This window comes from Agelaius phoeniceus, chromosome Z (genome assembly GCF_051311805.1).
Source record: "Agelaius phoeniceus isolate bAgePho1 chromosome Z, bAgePho1.hap1, whole genome shotgun sequence".
NCBI lineage: Eukaryota > Metazoa > Chordata > Aves > Passeriformes > Icteridae > Agelaius > Agelaius phoeniceus.
The window spans coordinates 53460461-53480213 of record NC_135303.1 but is presented as its reverse complement, the minus strand read 5'-3'; the positions used below and the strand labels follow the sequence as shown (position 1 = coordinate 53480213).

The following is a 19753-nucleotide window of genomic DNA, read 5'->3' as shown; positions in this document are numbered from 1 at the left end:
CTGGATGGAGCACTTCCCTCCAGCATATGGAGGGAAGCTGCCCTACACAGCTTGGAGTCTTCAGAAAATTTGATGAGGGTGCATTTGATCCCACTGGCTGTGTTGCTGACAAAGATGATGAGCAATTCAGATCCCAGTAGTGACCCCTGAGGACCCCACTTATCACTGCTGTCCTCTTGGATATTGAACTGTTGACCACAGCCTTTTTGAGTGCCGCCCTTCAGCAAATTTTGTACTCATTAAGTTGTCTAATCTATCAAATCATGTCTTTTGAGATTAGAGACAAGGGTGCTGTGCAGGACAGTAGCTAATACTTCACACAAGTCCAGGTAGATGATGTTAGTCACTCTTCCTTCAAGTGCCAAAACTGTAGAAAGCCACCAGATTTGTCAGTCATGACTTTGTCCTTGGTTATTGGCTGGTGTTGATGTGAAAATGATCCTCTACTATTACCCAGAAAAGCCAGTATAACGTTTGAATGATGTTGAAGATGTGGAAGAGAATTGGACATTATGAAGTGATAAATTCATAATGGCGTGATAAATTCAACTTGGTTTGAGGGCCAGGATTATTTTCCTGTATTGGGTCACTGAACTACCCGCATGTTAGTAGAACTAAGTGTTAAGGCTTGTGTTATGGTTAAATACAGCTGGCAACCAAATAAATACAACTAAGCTCCATGCAGCCACTTGCTCACTCCCACACCAGCAGGGTCAGGGGGAGAATTGGAAGGGTAAAAGCCAGAAAACTCGTGGGTTGAGAGAAAGGCAGTTTTATAGGGAAAGCAAAAGCCATCCAAACAAGCAAAGCAAAACAAGGATTTAATTACTGTTTCTGATGGCCAGGTAGGTGTTCAGCATTCCCCAGGAGAGCAGGGTCACGTCACACATAATGGTTACTTGGCAAGACAAATGACATCACTCCAATGTCCCCCAACCCTTTCTTCTACCCCCCACCTTTACATCCTGAGCATGATGTCATAGGGTAAGGAACATCCTTTTGGTCAGTTCGCGTTACCTGTCCTGGCTGTGTCCCATCCCAACCTCCCACGTACCCCCAGTTTCCTCAACAACATGGTAGTACAAAAAGCATAAGAGGCCTTAGGCCTGTGTAAGTCTGCTCAACAATAATAAACCCATTGCTGTGTTACCAACCCTGTGTTCAGCAGAAATCCAAAACACAGCCCGGTACCAACCAGAAAATTAACTCTACCCCAGCCAAACCTAGCACGGAATGTAATAGAGGAAATAAAATTCACCAGCTTGTCAGGAAGTTATAATTTAATAGCCAGTGTCCTGGGAAATTGGAGGAAGAGAAGTCAGGTTTCTTTTTAACCACATCTTTCTTTAGAGCAGGGACATCTGCTAAATCTTCAGATCTTAACAATACAGAAAAATAAAAGGAAGATGCTGAGTTGCTGGAAAACTGGGCTAAATGTGCAGTGCATTATTTAAAGCTGGAATATTTGGCCTCTGAAATGATATTGAAAATGCCTGAAGCATTTCTAATATCAGTAGATTTTATTGTCACAGATTACGTGCTTTAGAGAGTAGAAAAAGTCTTGGTTTAACTGTGATAAAAGATACTCTTGGAAATAAAAAACCTAAGAAAGACAACTATTTCTGCTCTGAGAACTTTAGCTGCAAAAAACAGCGAAGAAACTCCTATGTAGTTAATAATTGTAGTACAGATTTGTAACTATATTTCAGTAAAGCAATGAGTAGTAAGCAAGTCAGAAAGAAGAATTTTATATGAATGCTTCCTGTAAAAGGGAAACTATTCCCTGTGTACATAGGAAAGGAATGGATCTCCTGTAGATCTAAAGCTCATAATCCTCTTTAATTATTCTGCTGGCAAAATAACTTCATGCTCTTTATCTAGAAATATTTGCTACCTTACTAATTCTGAGTAGCTTCAGACTGTCTTTTGCTTAATGTATGCAAAGTGTATAATTTTTGACATGTGATAATTGCATGTTGGGGTCAGTTATAGTAGATAAGTTTCTCTGGGCTTAGAGTCGTTCTGCCTTTTAAAGCCATAAAACAAAGAGATCACTTGAATTAACTAGTGAGCATTTCTTTCTCTTGCTTTCACTTGCATGGATGCATGTGGTTGCATTACATTCTGACCAGAATTAGTTTTAATTAGTTGTATTCCTGATAGATGATGACTGCAAGGAAATTTGAAAAATGCTTTTAAGTTCTGTACTGCCTCTTTTGTTCTGAAAGTTGCGAGTAGTAGTATAAGATCAAGTGTGTAATCAGTTGAGTTTTATATACAGTTATGGAAAATACTGTTTTCATATAAAGTACAAAAGCAATAAAACAGCTTAAGTAATACTTCAAATAATATTTAAAAAACATTTTCTCTTTTAGATTTCAAGAAATTGCAGTGTATGGGCTTATGCGTGCCCTGCATGTTGCTGTTGACTGGCTAAAACTTTTGAATAAATAAGGGAAAATGATGTATGACATGACTTGTCAGATATCAGTTTTCTGACAAACATGTTTGATCTAGTACTTCTCTATGATGCATGTTAGTGAACTAAGCTACAAATACTTTTGGAGGCATAGTCATAGGCTACCCTGGAAATTGTGAAAGAAATGACTGGATGTAGCACTTAGTGCTACAGTCTAGTTGACAAACAAGATGGTGTTCTGTCAAAGGACAATTAATTTTGGAGGTCTTTTCGGACCCTAATGATTCTGTGGGTTTTTTTCATTATTAGTTGATGAACTGAATATTTGCTATAGCACTTCCTTTAATTTGTATGGCCTAATTAATTATAAATCAGACATCCTTGGATGAAAGGCAGAAAGGGTTCGTTGGTTTTAAGAGTGCATAGTGAAACATCAGTCTACTAACAAAATGGTGAAAAGAGCTGGTCAGAACATGGTGTAAATTGAGGGATTAAAATGGCTTCCTTTTATTGCATTTTGAACTAGTAAGATGAGTGTATTTGGGGAGTGGTTCTTAAGCAGGCATTTAAGAATTTTGTGGTACTGCTTATTTGCAGTTCCTTTTGACTGCTTGTGGTTGTCATTAGTACTTCTTAGCCTGGATGTGGCCTCAAAATTTTAAAAGAAAATTCATAATGAAACTTCAATCAAAATTTCTTAAGTTTCTTTATAATTATATAGTTAGGAAAAGCTGAATTTTTTCTTTTGGAAAGAAACTGTATTGTTCTTGATTAATATGTCAGATTTTGTATCAAAGATGTGAAATTGATAAGTATAAAGAATATATCTTTGTTAAGGGCATAGGTTTTTATAAGTGGAAAAAAATTTGTGAACTGCTAATGGATCACTTCAACTCAAAGAAATAAGCATTGAACAATTCTTGTTTATGCATACTTAACCAAAGACCCACTGCAACAGAGCTTAGTAAATCCCCATGTTTTCTGTGCAGCATGGTGTGGGCTGAATAGGATTGCAACTGTAATTTGAGTGTTACTTGTTGCACTGGTGAAGACGACCACTGAGACTTTTTTGGTTTGTGGTCTGTGATCTGCTTTATGTTTTTTTAATGCTTCTGATGTTGACTGAAATGTAGTTTTTCAGAGTGATGGCTATGAATTTTATTTGTGACAAATAGCCCTCAGTGAGAAGCCACAGAGAACAGTGTACTATTAGCTTTGGCTGGTTTTGCAAACAGCCTAGGATAGAAAAAAATGCTGCAGGAATCCCAAGATTATTGGTATGAGGAACTGCAAAAAAAGTTGAGCAACTGATTGAACTGGTTATGTTGAAATGACTGAAGGATTTTTCCTGTGAAGCAATGGTAGAATGACTTAAATGCAAGTAAGAGCAAGGCTGAAGTCAGGGAGAGGATTAAAGAGAGAATGTAAGGCAGTGGTTGAGGAGTAAGGTGTTTTCAAGTGAGAGACTTCTTGGCTTACTTTAATTGAATATTTCATAGTGGCAGATAGCTTTAGCGGCTGTAGTGTGACAAGTGGTTTTGAGAGGTAAAGAGACCTTCCAGTCTGGAAGGGTAACCAGTGTATGGTAAATGTGGGCAGCCAGGCAAGCCTACATGCTGCTGGTGGCACAGACTTGTTAACCTGATACCCTCCATAGAAGCATTTGAATGGGCTTATGTGGTACCACTAGCGACTGCTGTTGTGTGCCTGTTAAGGCTTACCTCATCTCTTAAATGGTCATTATGTATGTACTTAAAATGTTGTGAATGTGAGAGGAGCAGAACTCAAATGAACATGGAAATAATGAACTGTATTTTTATAAAAAAGCTATGCAATTAGAATTAAGCAAGTGTAAGGGTTGCTCAACTTTCCCCTTAGTAGTTGTTGAACTCTTATTAAGTGGCAGTGCATCACAGCAAGTTTAAAAGATCCTACTAAGAAAGTGCTAATACTGATTTACATGATTTGGAGAAAAAGAAAATTTTCCTTGAGTTCTATAGAAAAAGTCTTTAAAAATGTAAAAGTAATTTAGAAGCCTTCTTTAACTTATCAACTAGGGGTCTGTAGGCAAAAGCTTGAGCTTGCTGTTTTTAGGGATTTGATCTCTGAATTGTATTTTTCTCAAATTTAATCTTTAGATCAGGTTCAGGTATTTTAGATTGTTTTTAGGATACTCCGTATTGTACACTGCTGCTTTGTTTTGTGTTTAGTTTTTGTATTCTTTGAGCAATTTTTTTTATTGCTCTGAAATAAGAAATCTAAAATCAAAACATTGCTATCTTGGAGTTTCAACAGCTTGGGCAACAGCAGTTCCTGTTTCAGATCTGATGTTTGATCATGGGCTCTGTTTTATTTACAGTGTTCTTAGCACAGAGTATGCTGAAATAAGATCAGGGAAAACTGTCTCATAGTTTTAACGTACATGTTGTGAAGCAAGATTCTTTACATGTTACTTGATGAAAAACATGCTATTGGGTTTCTACTTCCATTAACAGCCCTTATTTTCTTAAAAGAATACAAAGTCACGACTTAAGTTAATTTTTAATGTAGAAAGTGATTCTGATATAACCCAAATGTAAGGGCACAGTTTAAGAGCACAATTGCCTGTCCAGGCCTCAACCATAAGGTAAACTTGCACAGCAGCAAATTTAGATAGTAGAAAATGGAGGAAGTTGCAACAAGAAGATGCTAATTCTAGGCCTGGAGGAGGCAAAACCTTGTTAGTACATCCTGGTTAATGCATCCAAGGATTCCTACTGTACCAAAGTGTGTGAAAGAAGGCAACTGCTCATAGAGTTATCATCAGTCAAACACAGATCTCAAGGGGGTATGCTGCCATGCATACGTGCAACTTTTACATTGGACTTCTGCAGGAAGGTAAACTTTGGCGTGTTTAGGAGACTTATTCAGAGAGTTCCTTGGGAAGTAGCCCTTAAAAACAAAGGAGTCGAGGAAAGGTGGGCATGCTTCAAAACAGAGATCTTGAGGGCATGGGAACAGACTCTCCCTGTGTTCCAAAAGATGAATCTATGACGCAAATGTCCAGCCTGGATGGGCAACGAGGTTTTGAAGGAACTAAGGAAAAAAAAAGAGGATGTATCATCTTTGGAAGGAGGGTCAAGTTTCTCAGGAGGTATTTAAGGGGCTTGCTAGGGCGTGTAGGAAAAAAACTGGGGAGGCCAAAGCTCAGTTTGAACTTAATTTGGTAACTTTTGTAAAAGATAATAATGAATGTTTTTACAAATATATTAATGGTAAAAGGAAGGGTAAGACCAACCTTTGTTCTCTATTGGATGCAGAAGGGAACTTAGTAACTTCAGATGAGGAGAAGGCAGAGGTGCTTAACACCTTCTTTGCCTTTGTCTTTAGTGGGAAGATGGCTTGTCCTCAGGACAACTGTCCTCCTGGGTTGGTAGATGGTGTCAGGGAGCAGAATGGTCCCCCTGTTATCCAAGAGGAGGCAGTCAAGAGAATGCTGAGCTGCTTGGATGTTCATAAATCTGTGGGACCATATGGGATCCATCCCAGGGTGATGAGGGAGCTGGCAGATGAGCTTGCAAAGCCTCTGTCCATCATTTACCAACAGTCCTGGCTCACTGGGGAGGGTCCAGATGGCTGGAAGCTGGCCAGTGTGACACCCATTGTACCTTACTCAGTAGTAATGGAGCAGTTTATACTGAGTGTCATCACACAGCCCTTACAGGATGGCCAGGATATCAGACCCAGCCAACATGAAGGGGTCATGTTTGACCAACCTGGTCTCCTTTTATGACCAGGTGACCTGCCTGGTGGATGCAGGAAAGGCTGTGGATGTTGTACCTGGACTTCAGCAAGGCCTTTGACACTGTCTCCCAGAGCACACTCCTGGGAAAGCTGGCAGCCCACGGCTTGGACAGGAGCACTCCTTGCTGGGTTAGGAAATGGCTGGATGGACAGGCCCAGAGAGTTCTGGTGAATGGTGCTGCATCCAGCTGGGGCCAGTCACCAGGGGTGTCCCTCAGGGGTCTGTGCTGGGGCCAGTTCTGTTCAATATTTTTACTGACTACATGCATGAGGGTGTTGAGTCTTTCATGGTAAATTTGCAGACAACATTAAGCTGGGAGTGTGTCTGGATCTGTTGTGGAGGGTAGGAGGGCTCTGCAGAGACACCTGGAATGGTTGGATGGATGGGCAGAGTCTAACAGGATGAAGTTTAATAACTCCAAGTGCCGAGTCCTGCATTTTGGCCACAATAACCCCCTGCAGCGTTATAGGCTGGGGATGGTGTGGCTGGACAGTGCCCAGGCAGAAAGGGACCCAGGGGTGCTGGTCCACAGCCGGCTGAACATGAGCCAGCAGTGTGCCCTGGGGGCCAAGAAGGCCAAGGGCATCCTGGCCTGTGTCAGGAATATGTGGCCAGCAGGAGCAGGGAGGTGATTCTTCCCCTGTACTGGCACTGGTGAGGGCACACCTTGAGTGCTGTGTCCAGTTCTGGGCCCTCAGTTTGGGAAGGACATTGAGACAGTTGAGTGCATCCAGAGGAGGCAACGAGTCTGGTGAGGGGCTTGGAACACAAACCCTGTGAGGAATGACTGAGGGAGCTGGGGGTGTTTAGCCTGGAGAAAAGGAGACTCGGGGGTGACCTTATCACTCTCTACAACTCCCTGAAAGGTGGCTGTAGTCAGGTGGAGTTGGTCTCTTTCTCCAGACAGCAACTGACAGAACCAGGGGACACAGTCTCAAGCTGCACCAAGGGAAATATAGGTTGGATATTAGGAAGAAGTTTTTGCAGAAAGGACGATAAAGTACTGGAATGGCCTGCCCAGGGAGGTGGTGGAGTCACCATCCCTGCATGTGTTTTAAACAAGATTGGATGTGGCCCTCAGTGCCATGGTCTAGCTGAGGTGTTAGGGCATGGGTTGGACTCAATGTTTTTAAAGGTCACTTCCAACCTTGTGATTTTGTGTGTGAACTTGGACCATATAGGTGGTACCCCTGGAAGAACGACTTGGGGATGCCCACCACCAAGAAGCCCAGAGTGAGGAAGGATCCCTCTCCCTGTCTTCTTCTGCCCTTCTCCGGAGCTGTACTCTGTCCCCTGCAGAAATAGAGTATGGGCCCAGTGGACTGATGTGTTTGCATGAGAACCTTTTGTATGAGAGCTGGTTTCTGTTTTGCATGAGAACCTTTTATGTTGAAGATACATACCCTCAGTGACTGGATGAGGTATGTGTTCAGAGACCTTAACTTGCAAGTCCAAAAAAGTGTCTAAAAGGGCTTTAGATATGTTATTATTAAGTGAGCAAGGGGTATGTGGAATGTTAAATCTTAATAAAACTGAATGTTATATCACTGTTCACAATGCAGTGGCATTGACTGAAAAAGCCCAAGGCAGAATTAAAAGAAATTGCTGCCGATCACTCCAAGACCAAGACAGTTTTCTAGGAGTTAGTACCAGTTCCTGGATTATGTCAGTACTTTGATCCTTGGGACTCAGAGGGTAGGGGAAGTGGCTAATGAGACTTGGGGTGATGATTGCCATTGGATTTGCATTTTTAATGATTTGGATAGCTACTGTACATTGTATGACTGTTCATGTTATTGCTTCTGTCTTTTCTTCTTCTGTTGCTTCGTATACATCACGCTTGTGTCCAATCTATGACCTGAAGAACAAAGTCCCTGGAGGGCAGTATTTGAGCCACGGGGTGTAAGGTGTAAGGACTTAAAGAGCACAGTTTCCTGTCTCAGACTGTCAAGGCCACAGAAGGTACTTGTCTGTAAAATAAAGCATCACAGTGGAAACTTGAGGTCAGGTACAGAAGGAGACAATTTGTGACATGAACGTGCTAATTCTAGGCCTGGCAGAGGTAAGATCTGATTAGCACATCCTGGTTAATGCATCAGGACAAAAATTCCCACTGTAGTAAAATGCATGGGAAGGAACTGCTCATATACATACCACCAATAAAAGAAAGAGCATGCCAATACAGAATCCTCTGTATTCTCCCTTACTCCCTCCCTTGTTAACAGTTAAGGCACATTGAAACTTCTGATCTGTAATTCTCCATCCTTATTCTATGATCTTAATTTCACACTTGTCCTAATTTTGGCTAGGACAGAGTTAATTTCATCACAGTTGCCAGGAGGGAGATGGAACCTGGAACTGTGTGGGCAGGGCCAGGTTATTTTATAGCACCCACATCATTATTAGAGGGCATGGCTTTAAATTGGAGAAAAAAAGAACATGATGCAGAACTGCCTTTATTTTGTTCTGTTTTTTCAGGAGAGCAAAGGAGCCAACAGAGTAGTGTGTGGGCAGTCCAGCTGGGGGATTTGTACATTATGGTTTTTGTCTTAGGCCTGAGGAAGGAGCATGGGTGGAGACAGAATCACAGAGTGAGCTGGACTGGAAAAGACCTTTTGAGATTATCAAGTCCAACCTCTGACATAACACCTCCTCATCAACTAAACCATGGGACAGAGTGCTACATCTAGTCTTTTCTAAAACACATCCAGGGATGGTGACTCCACTCCACCACTTCCCTGGGCAGACAATTCCAGTGCCCAGTCACTCTTGTAGGGAAGAATTTTTTCTAATGTCTAACTTAAACTTCCCCTGGTGCAGCTTAAGACTGTGTCCTCTTGTTCTTGTGGGAGAAAAGACCAATCCCTAGCTACCTCCAGCCACCTTTCAGGAAGTTGTAGAAAGTGATAAAGGTCACCCCTGAGCCTCCTTTTCTCCAGGCCAAATACCCCCAACTCCCTCAGCTGTTCTTCATCGGGCTTGTGTACCAAGCTCTTCACCAGCCTTGTTGCACTCTTCTGGATGCATTCAAGTGTGTCAACCTCCTTCCTAAACTTCCCAAGATGATTTGTCTACCATTGTTTTTCATTGTCTTGGGCTCAGGGAAGAAGATGGTGGCTGTGGTAAAGTCTACGATATTCTCCTTTGTCTAAGGAATCTGTGTGTCACTGGACGTGTTAACACTGGGTCAGTTGGACTTCTATAAGCATTTTTTGCATGTGATCACCCTCTTTTCTATTCTGCTGTTATTAGTATTGTTATTGTACTGTTATTGTTGCTACTACTGTTTGTGTTCCTTAGCTCATTGCTGTTTTTCTAGTGAATTGTTGTCTCAATCCATAATCTCTGCCTTTTTGTCCCTTTCTCATTGGAGCTGTTGGAGGAAGAGAAGTGGTAGTTTAGAGCTTAATTTCCATCTGTGTTTGAGCTACAAGAGCCCTCAAAAAGAAATCCGTTTATGAGAAGAATGTCTGTACATTGAGCTCACAGTTCTGTGAACCTCTAGAGTAGGGTTTCCTTACAATAACTGCATATTAAAGTTTCCTACACAGTGATTTCTTCAAGTATGTTGACAGATAATGCAAGTTAACAATGGAGCTTTTCACAGGTTATGTTGAGATTCTTACCCACGTGGAAGGAACTGATAATTCCAGGTGTCTAATGGATCATGCTTCAACCTCTGGTTTTGTTTGCTAGTATTCTTTAGGCAATTTGTAGTAAGGGTTGTTTGTTTTTTTTTTCATTTCCCCATTATAAAGAATAACCAAAAAACTCAAAAAACCAACAAAAGAAAAAACCCCAAAAGCCTAGGCTGGTACAGCCTGGGCCTTTGTAACCCTGAAGCTAAAAAGTAGTTGTTTTGTGGTCATATATACTTGCTATTTGTTTTGTGTTCAAGTATGTTGAAAATGTTACCTTCCACACTAAAGGACCCACAAAGGAAGCAAGCCAGATGATCTTTCTGAGGAGTACCCAAATGGCAGGTGAAAACAATAGCATTCTTGAGGCCAGAATTCCACATTCATGTTCTGCTATATCCTGAGGTGTGGCATAAAATATCAAGCCAGTCAGAGGAAAATCAAGATGACATAATCTTAATTCGTAGTTGTCCAGAAAGTATGAAATAATTCTATTCTTTGTATGCAGTAGGATCTAGACACTTTAGAAAGTGACCCCTTGCTATGTTTCAGGAGAGTAGGCACTGGATTCTAGATACCTAAATTTTCAGGAAAGTACTTCTTGCTGTTTGGAAAGACCTTGAGTCCCTAAAGGTGAACTTCAGTAATCAATTTCAGTGATGTGGCACTAGTTAGGTCTATTGACTCTTATATTGGGCTGGAAAACAATGGGGAAGTTCTACATCTCACGGGCACTTTTTCACCTATGGATTTTACTCATTTTAAACTACAATACATATTTATATGTGAACATTTTAAGACAAACCCTGTCCTTATTTGCATAGTGCTTAGAATTCTGAAATTGATTTTTCTCCCAGGAATCCAGGGCTTTTCAAGGAACATCCACTCTTGCTATCAAATGTGATCTAATGTGTTCTTCCTGTAATTTTAAGCAGTTCTCCTGCATGGTAGAGTCTAACATGATTACTCTGTGTTCTGGATGTTTGGTGTTTCTCAGTAGACCATGAAAGGTCCTATTTCCTTGGGTTTTTTGGTTTTTCATGCTGTTGATGAATGGGTGTTCTAATGCAGATAAGAAGACTCTTATTTTTAGTACCTTGAATCTCCCACAATGATGAGGAATACTGCAAATACATGTGCATACAAATATATGTAAGCATAAGGGTATGCTAAAATACATGTAGATGTCGACACCAAAAATTACTTATAAGCTTGGTGAAAAGAACATCTTTTTATCATTCAGCCTATAATGCTTTTTTCTTAAATCAGAACAGTCTGCATTCTAACATGGGGACTGAGAATCCTGTGCCCTCCTGACCTCTTCACTGGTGCTTTTATTGCAGTTTAGAAGTGTAGTGAGGGAATTGTGAAAATTAGTCTTGCAAGGTAATACTCTGATCCTATAAAGGTGTTATTAAGTCTCTGAAATTAAAAAAGATAATGGTAAATAACTTGCCCATTTGTTTAAAGTACTGTTTTGTAATCCCAGCTCTAATGAAGTTTTTACTGCTGTATTTACAAATTAACCCAAATACACACTGTCAGAGTTTATTTAAAGTTAAACCCATTGTAATGCTGAACTGGATTAAGTGAGAAAGCTGCTTTAATGGTATAACATGAAGGAAATGTAATGGAAGTAAAGCACAAACTCTACTGGGTTCTCTAACTGCTACATTTTGCTAATTGAGAAAGTAAAAAGGCTGGATAGGAAACAATGGAAATTGCAATTCTAGGATTTCTCTCTGTCTGTTCTTTCCATTCATCTTTATTTTTCATGTGTGTAAGAACTTTTGAATGCAGTATTCACAGGTTACCATCTACATGTGATCTTGTAAGAGTATACTAGTATTTCAAGTTAATTAAAACAAAATAAATACACCTTTCACCTTGATCACTGTTCCTAACTTTAAGAGAGCTATGGTAAGGACATGTGCTAAAAGATGATAGGTTTAATGAAACTTGCTCAAACTGTTGCCTGAGATAGCAGCCTTCTGAAAGAATAGTACCCTTTTTAAAGCTACCCATGTAGTTCTAAACCTTTGGGATAATTCTTCAACATAATTACTGTTCATAGTTATTGTTCTACTATAGTGTTACCAAATTTATTTTAGGATTCCTAAGTTATGTCAGCTTTCCTGGTTTTACTCTTACCCTCATAACTGTGGTGGTTTAACACCAGCTGGAAACTATACTCCAAATAAGACACGTCTCTTCTCCCTGCCCTTCTAGTAAGAGAGGAGGGAAAGGCAGATGCTATGGGTTGACATAACAATTACTGAAAGGAAACAGGAGTGGAATAAGAAACATACAGTAATAGTAGCAATGCTGATAACAAAAGTATAGAAAATGAGAAGGCTTTACACACAAAAACAGGTGTTCATCACCATGACTTACCTTTGCCTGGCCACCAGGGTAAAGACAGGTGGCTGTTCCTGCACTCAGTGCTGTGGGGTTTCCTTGGACAAAGACAAGATGGCAGGTGCTCTTCACAGCCAGCTTTACCTGTCCCCAAGCCCAAGACAACAGAAAACAATGGCAGAAACACCCCCAAAAGCAAGGCCATCCATGTGACACTGAACCACTGTATCATTCCTGGTGGCTTCTTGAACCAGTGACACTACTTTTGACATCTCCACTCAACTCCTCTGGACTCTGCTCTTCTTGGCACCCAGAGCCACAGATTCCTGAGGGATTGTTCTTGTCATTCGTTTCCAGTCATGCTTACTTCAGTCAACTGTTGGGATCCCCCTGTCACGCCAGAAATAGAGATGGATTCTGCCCCAAGATACCTTGATGGCATCAGTGTGTTAGTGCCAATTAAAGCCTTATATTCTTATGTGTCTTATGTGCCGGGGCATCAGATCCACATTCCAGTAGACGTGATCATTCCTTTCCCCCTCCTGTTTAGAGGCAGGGCATCTCTTGGTCTGGTCATGGTACTTGTTACTGGTTTCTTGTAAATATGACCTGGAGGTCCCTTCAAGAGGATCAGAAATAACATCAGCCTTTTTAATCCCTCTGAGGTCTTGACCAAGGAAAACGGGAGCTGCATTTATTATCAAAGAGTTTAATGTGGTGTTTATTCTTCATCTCAGCAGAAGTGCTGCTAGAGCAGAGGTGGGTTTTCCATCCTACTTCCTCACGTGTTCTCAGTGGTCATGCATCTAGAACCACAGATTACCTTGTGGTGTGTACCCTCTCTCTCTAGCTGGGGAGCACCTGCTGCCTAATAGCAGGAGCTCTGATCTGTACTGGCAGGGCATGGGACATTTCCTCCTTAAATTTTGGGTAGTCTTTTTTAAATTGTTGTTGTTCCTCTTTAATTTTCCCATTACATTGTTGTAAGTCCTTGGACAATCATTTCACAGATGGAGATAGTTTCTTTATATAGCTGGAGTCTGGTAGCCAAATTGTTCGCTTTTTTTTCCTCCTTCCCTCTATGACTTCTCTGCCAGTGAGTTGGCATGTGACACTGGCACACTCTCTAGGAACTTCACCACATGTTTTGCGCACATTGGATTCATCAGTATTTATAGGGGACTGCTCATTATTTGAATCTTACAGATTACCTCCATTACAACTAATTCTCTCAGGTATTGGATACCTTGCCTCCATGGTGTTCCACTTGTGTTGGTGCATTAAAAGGTCATCTGTGCAAAAATACCTCTCCATCAGATGTGGCAGGAGTTACTTGCAGAGACTGAGAGTTTCTGGTCTTTTCTAAATCCTCTGGTCAATGCCTGTGTTCCAGGACAGGGATCCTAATTGCTTGGCTTCATTGCCATCTAGTGTTGCACCATTTGCCACTATATCCCAACATCAAGCAGCCAGGTGAGCAGGGCTCACCAGGCTGGTGGCTGTAATCTTTTTGTGTATCTCAGAGCTCACCCATGGATAGGGATCAGACGATTATCTCCAGCCCTGTCTCTTCCTCTGGTTTTGAGGATCCTCATCCCTCACCATGTGATTGGATTTGTTCTTGAATTTTTTCTTCTGAACAGGGGCAGCTGCTGCTGGCATGGGTTGTTCCTCTGGTTCAGCTGCAGTTTGAGTTGCCTTGCTGCCTGCTGCTCTGCTTTCTTCTCCTTTCCCTGGGCATGCTGTCAGACACACAAGCAGTGTCTGACAAGTGTCAGTAAGTTGCATAACTTTACACCTCTCTGGAGCTGTCACAGCATTTTTCTTTCAAATATTTTGCCACTTTATCAAGGTCCCCTCTTTTTCAGGGGTGAACTTCCAAACCACTGGAGCAGCATGCTCCTTTAAAAGCTGGCTTATTTTATCCTATACTAGTCATGACTGTTCAGCCCAGACTACTCAGACTGTTCAGGGCAGTTCACTGAGCAGCTTCCCTAAATGTGTCTATGCTGACTCAAAACATTGTGTAGACGTAATTTATTCTAAATTTCACTTATTCTAGACTGCACTGAAGAAATTTGGCAGACATTGCAATTAGAATATGCTTTCTTTAACATCCAAATGGAATTCAAGATTCTCAAAAACTGTTGTAGGAGGCTCAAAGGAGGAAAAAAGGGTGAAAGGCTGAGAAAAATCATTGTTCTCTGGCCCTTCTACAGGCTGGGTGTTATTAGTAATGAATCTTCAGAGGTAGCAGCCAAGGCCAGGACCAGTGAACAGCACTGAACGCACATCCCAGATGACCTTTATTGCCATTGATGTTATCATGTCACACAGTACAGCAACAAAGCAATCCTGATCCTTCTCCCTACTCTAAAAATAGCATCATGGGGAGCATGTATAGGAATATATGCAGGGTTAAATATCACACCTCCATGAACAAATAGAGCAGCTGTAACTAGCGAATTTTGTACCTAATAAGACAGATTCTTAGATCAAAGTTATTTCAACCCTTTTGTGGCTCACAGTGGACACCAATGAATAGTGATTTGACACCAGCCACAAATTAAACTCCAAATAAGCCTCTCACCTTCTTCCTGATGAAGACAGAGACTATGGGTTAAGATCACAATTTAGTGAAAGCGAACAGCAGTGGAATAAGAAATGCACAGTAATAGCAGCAATATTATAACAAAAGTATACAAGAAGAGAAGGTACATTATAGACAAAAACAGGTGTTCACCACCTCCATGTAGTTCTCTGTGGCAGCTAGGACAAAGACAAGATGGCAGGTTCTCCCCACAGTTGGCTCTCCCTGTCCTGCAGGTCTGAGACAATGAAAAACAGTGACAGACCCCTGAAAGCAGGATCATTCACATTGTGCTATGCCACTGCTTTGTTCCCCGTGGCTGACTCCCACCCCAGTGCCTCTGCCTGTGCCCTCTTCACTCTGCTAGGGCTTGGTTCCCTGGGTTTCCACAGGTTCCGAGCAGCACCAGGGCTTTTAACTGTTCCACTGGGCTCAGCTGTGTTTGACACCCAGAGCTGCATTCTCCTCAGGGACAGGAGTGGATCAGAGTGGCAAGAGAGGGCAGTGTCCACTCAGCTGATTCCAGCAACCTCTCTGAAAAGAGGTAAACAAAGTTGTGTCATTTCTGCGGGGTACTTACCTTTTCTTTCCCCCAGGGCTGTGCCCTGCAGTGCTCGTGTAGATGATATAGAATAGCCACACCCATGCAATTCTGAGCTCCACCCCCTCCCTACAGCCCCAAGAACTTACCAGCAAACCTTTTTATGCTGTTTTTCATTATGGTAAATAACTTGCCCATTTGTTTATGCTAAAATTTTTTAGTAAATAATTAGAAATTGCAGTGTTCTGTCTCTTGAATTTTAAAGACACCTTGACAACAGAAGACAGTGTGCACAAATTTCAGATTCTTCTAGTCTTCTCCTGAATAATCTGCAGTTCATCACTATGGCATTGCAATGTGGAGTTAACTTTGAATTTTGTGAGTTTTATGTCTGTCATGAAAGTAGTTTGTGTTAGAAGGGGCATTTAAAGAACATCTAGTCTAACTGTTCTGCTATTGGCAGGGACTTTTTTCCCTAGACCAGGTCAAAGCCCCATAGAGCAGTACCAGTGCAGTGGCATAGGTGTGTTTGTGTATATGCATACACAGTTGCACATCAGTGCTGTTTGTTTCTGTACAATTGTAGACAGCACCTCTCTGGGTAGAGGTAAAACTGCAGAGGCCATGATAGTGGAGTGGTAGTTGTACGTGATTTGGGGTCTTTCAGTTCATAAACATGTTTCTGAAAAGTATTTTTTCCATAGCTGTCAGCTGCAAATCACTTTTATCTTCAGATTCCACATACTGTAACTGTACTTTCTTCTCAGACACCAGATCTTACTACCTACACAAATCCCTAGTATAGAATAAAAGAAGTTCCTAATAACTAATATACTGATTCAGCTGGTAAGATATTTCAAAAATTTGTAATTTGAGTTGCTGAATTCTTGTACCACAGGAAAGCATTTAGGATTTTTTTATTAGGTAATGAAAAAAGAAACCCAACAGTAACAAACTAAAACCAGCATATTTTTATTGTAATCATTACTTAGGAGAAATCTTAACAGTAAAATTGCCTTTGAAGAGGTAGGTGCAGGAGACTTGCTGAGCATGATCCTTTCTGCTCATATGGTAAGGATTAGGGAGTCTGAATAAAAGACTAACATGCTGAATAACATTCTTCATCCAGCTTGTTAGTGCTGGAATAAACTATACTACTACTTCATCTGAAATATATAGCAGTAGCTCTGACCTAATTTATGAAAGTCACAATTGCTTACCCAGGAATTTAGTTTATGCATTTCAGTTTAGAATGACTCCTTCCCCAGAACATTTTTGTGAAGCGCTGGTCCTCCCCTGAGCAGCTAGCAGTGGAAGTTCTGAGTGAGTTGTATACAGAAGTGTTTTAGATAGCAAAGTAAAAATATTAAAGCCCACCAGGTGGTGCCAGAAGGCCTGATCACTGGTGGCTCTGACAGCTGGAACAGAGCTGAGAAAGTGCAAGCCTGCCACTTTCGGCAGAAATTGTATCATCTAAATGCAAGCAATACATGCAATTACCCTTCCTCTCTTTCCAAACTTCTCTACCCCTAAAGCATTTCCTCAGCAAATACTTCCTTCTGTGTTCATGATGGTAAAATTTAAATATGCTGGTTAGGAGTGAGGCACTTAAAATTGTGATGCTTGGTGTCAGCATTAATTATCATTGGTTTTGTCTGCTTGCATCCCTCTTCAGTGGATAGCAGAGCAATGAAGCTTTCACTAAACAGCATTGTGCCATGTGTTGCAGTGAAATGCATGCAATTTTATGGAAATACAGACATGAATGTTAAGTAAAATTTAAGCTAGAGAATTAATTTAGGTCGTTACACTTATTTTCATGGAGTTAAAAGCTCATATAAACATTTTAATGTTTGTAAACAATTAAGTTTTTAGAAAGGGGATAAGATATTTCACAGTAAGAAGTCTGTGCATGTTGTTTTTTCCATAATTTCCCTTTATACTGCAAAACATTTTTTTTCATGACTTTTTTTTTCTGTCCTTATATCATGTCTTTCTGCCTATTTTGATACTATTTTGATAGTATGATTCACTATTCTCAAATAGAACTGGTGTGATTGACAATTTGTAATGCTAGTGTTTTTAATCTAACACTTAATAGCCTCTGAAACACTCTGCAATAATTAGGCTACTATCAGACAAAGTAGTCTTCAATTTCCACACTTTTTCCTAAAGTGTGCTTTTGTGTAGAAAGGCTTGTAAAAACAGATGAGCAACACACCTGGACTGGTGAGTAGCAGCTCACAAGTCGAAACAATGTCTGTCTTTTAAGTGAAACCCGCAGCTGCACTGATCATGACCTGTGCTGTTGGGTGTTGAAGAAATGGGTGTCTGACAAGCAGGCAGTCGCACTTCTCTTCCAGAAGTTACTGACAGTCTTAAAGACTCGTCTGTAAAGTTGATTTGGATGTGTCACTTTGTATCCAAAAAACCCCTACTTATGTTGGATTTACTTTAGTGTATCTGCCACTATCAACAGAATGACTTTAAAAAGTTGATTGTTTCATAGGTCATCTTACATATTGCCAAACAAGGAATATCTGCTCTTTCTACACCGAATAGGTTATTGCGACTGAGTGCATCAGAAGTGTGTTTTGGTTTTGGGTTTCCTACCTTTATGTGAAGCATGACATTTCTTGAGAGTTGCAGTAAAAGATTTTTCATTTTATGACTTAATTATCTTCTCTTTATGATTTTCTGTATTAGGATATCAAGATATTTGCATGTTGGCATTAAGTCTGATATTTTGTCATTTATCACTTTTAGGAATCCTAAGTTATACAGAGTTTAGTGTATTTGTAATCAAAGACTTAACTTACATATTCTTAAAATTCAGTGATCTTAAAGTGCATCAATTTGTTTTCAGAAAATGAGGTTTTATGCCTCATTGCTAGTAACTTCAAAACTGTTGCTATGCAAGTGAAATGTATTGAATTCAGAATACTAGTGTTAGGAAAGCAGAGTTTCATCTTCAGTAGGGCTTTGAACTGGTAACAGTTACTGGCTTAGTTTCTAGAAAATCAGTTTAAACAGCTAGATCTGGTTTTAACTTCAGTAGCCTTGTGTCCATCCATTGGTTCAGAGAGCATAGTGAAGCACTTTATTAATTGCTAGCAAATTAATTGTGACTTTAAAAGGATTATGAATAAATTCTCTGTCTCCAAAACATGATTTCAAATTTGGGAATATTCTATTAAAAAAACTGGTAGAAAACCATATCTTTTGTTGTGGTTTAGTTATTTTTCTATACATAACTGCATAAGCAGTGCAATCAAAATATCTAGTACTTTATATTTTCACTATGAATTGGAAATCTTGTGAGGGGGAAGTGTGTAATACTGGTGTTACAAAATACTTCCCTTGAATAATAGTTCAACAGCTTACTGTAAAAGGGTGTATTATTTTCTAAATCTGAAGATTTTTCACATTTTGTGGACTTGTGAAGGTAGTGATGGTTGGTTTATGTTTTGGAGGGATGTTCTTTTAGTTTTGCGGGGGTTTTTAGATCAGAAGATATAATACAAGATTACAGTTACTTCTCAACTAATAGCTTTTCTGGAGGAGAATAGTTAGCTCTTGTATTTTTATGCAGTATCTGTGAGACTGAGCATGGTACTATATCACAGAAGTGCTACAGTTTTAGAGTTGGTTTTTCATAATCTGTGATGGTTCTATATTAATGTGTTTTGGTCCATAGGAGAATACATCTGAGTTCAGTAGAAAAATAATCCTTATGCTGTATTTCTAGTAAAGTAGTTAAGCAAACTAATTGTTTCCTGTTGGAATATTGTTGAATATTGTTGCCATGGTAGCATTCAGCATTGTTGGGTATACACTGGTAGATTTCAGGATGAGATGAAATGTGGAAAACTGGTATGTTTCTGTAAATAATTTTTTAATTTCACAAGTTCTTATGACTTCCTGACTGTAAATTGCTTAAGTTAGTTCTTTCTAAAATTTGCAGATTGCTCCCTACCGATTTTTCCTAGGTGTATTGCTCTTTGTTGCTGTATTGTTCCAAGAAGTAAATGGGTACAATTCATGAAAGAATTGTCAAGCGTTAGATGTAAATGCATTTTTCTGTGTAACAGTTTTACCATACCTCAAGATTTGTCACCTTTATGTTCCATTATTCAGTAAGGCGTTAGCTTAAGCTATATTTTTTCCCTTGTCTAGATCACTAGTTAGGGGCATTCTTCAGGTTTTAACCCCTGTATGAAAATTGACAACAGTTTCCAAAACTGAAGTAAAAGTGGGAAGACAGTGCTGACTCACAGATTAGACCGACCTCATCTCTCACAGATTAGCAGTGACATTTCTTAAGGAAGTGATCTGATCTCACTTGCCTCTTTTGTAAGCAACACTGAAGTAGTGAATTCTTATACATAAATGTTTCTGGCCCAGAAATGTTATTCTGAAATAA

The 19753-nt window shown here is 40.1% G+C and overlaps 1 protein-coding gene across 5 annotated transcripts in view; it reads left to right on the top strand.

The window, feature by feature from the left end:
• Positions 1-19753, top strand: part of SPIN1 (spindlin 1) — a 61846-nt gene that overhangs the window by 17735 nt on the left and 24358 nt on the right. The window lies entirely within an intron of this gene.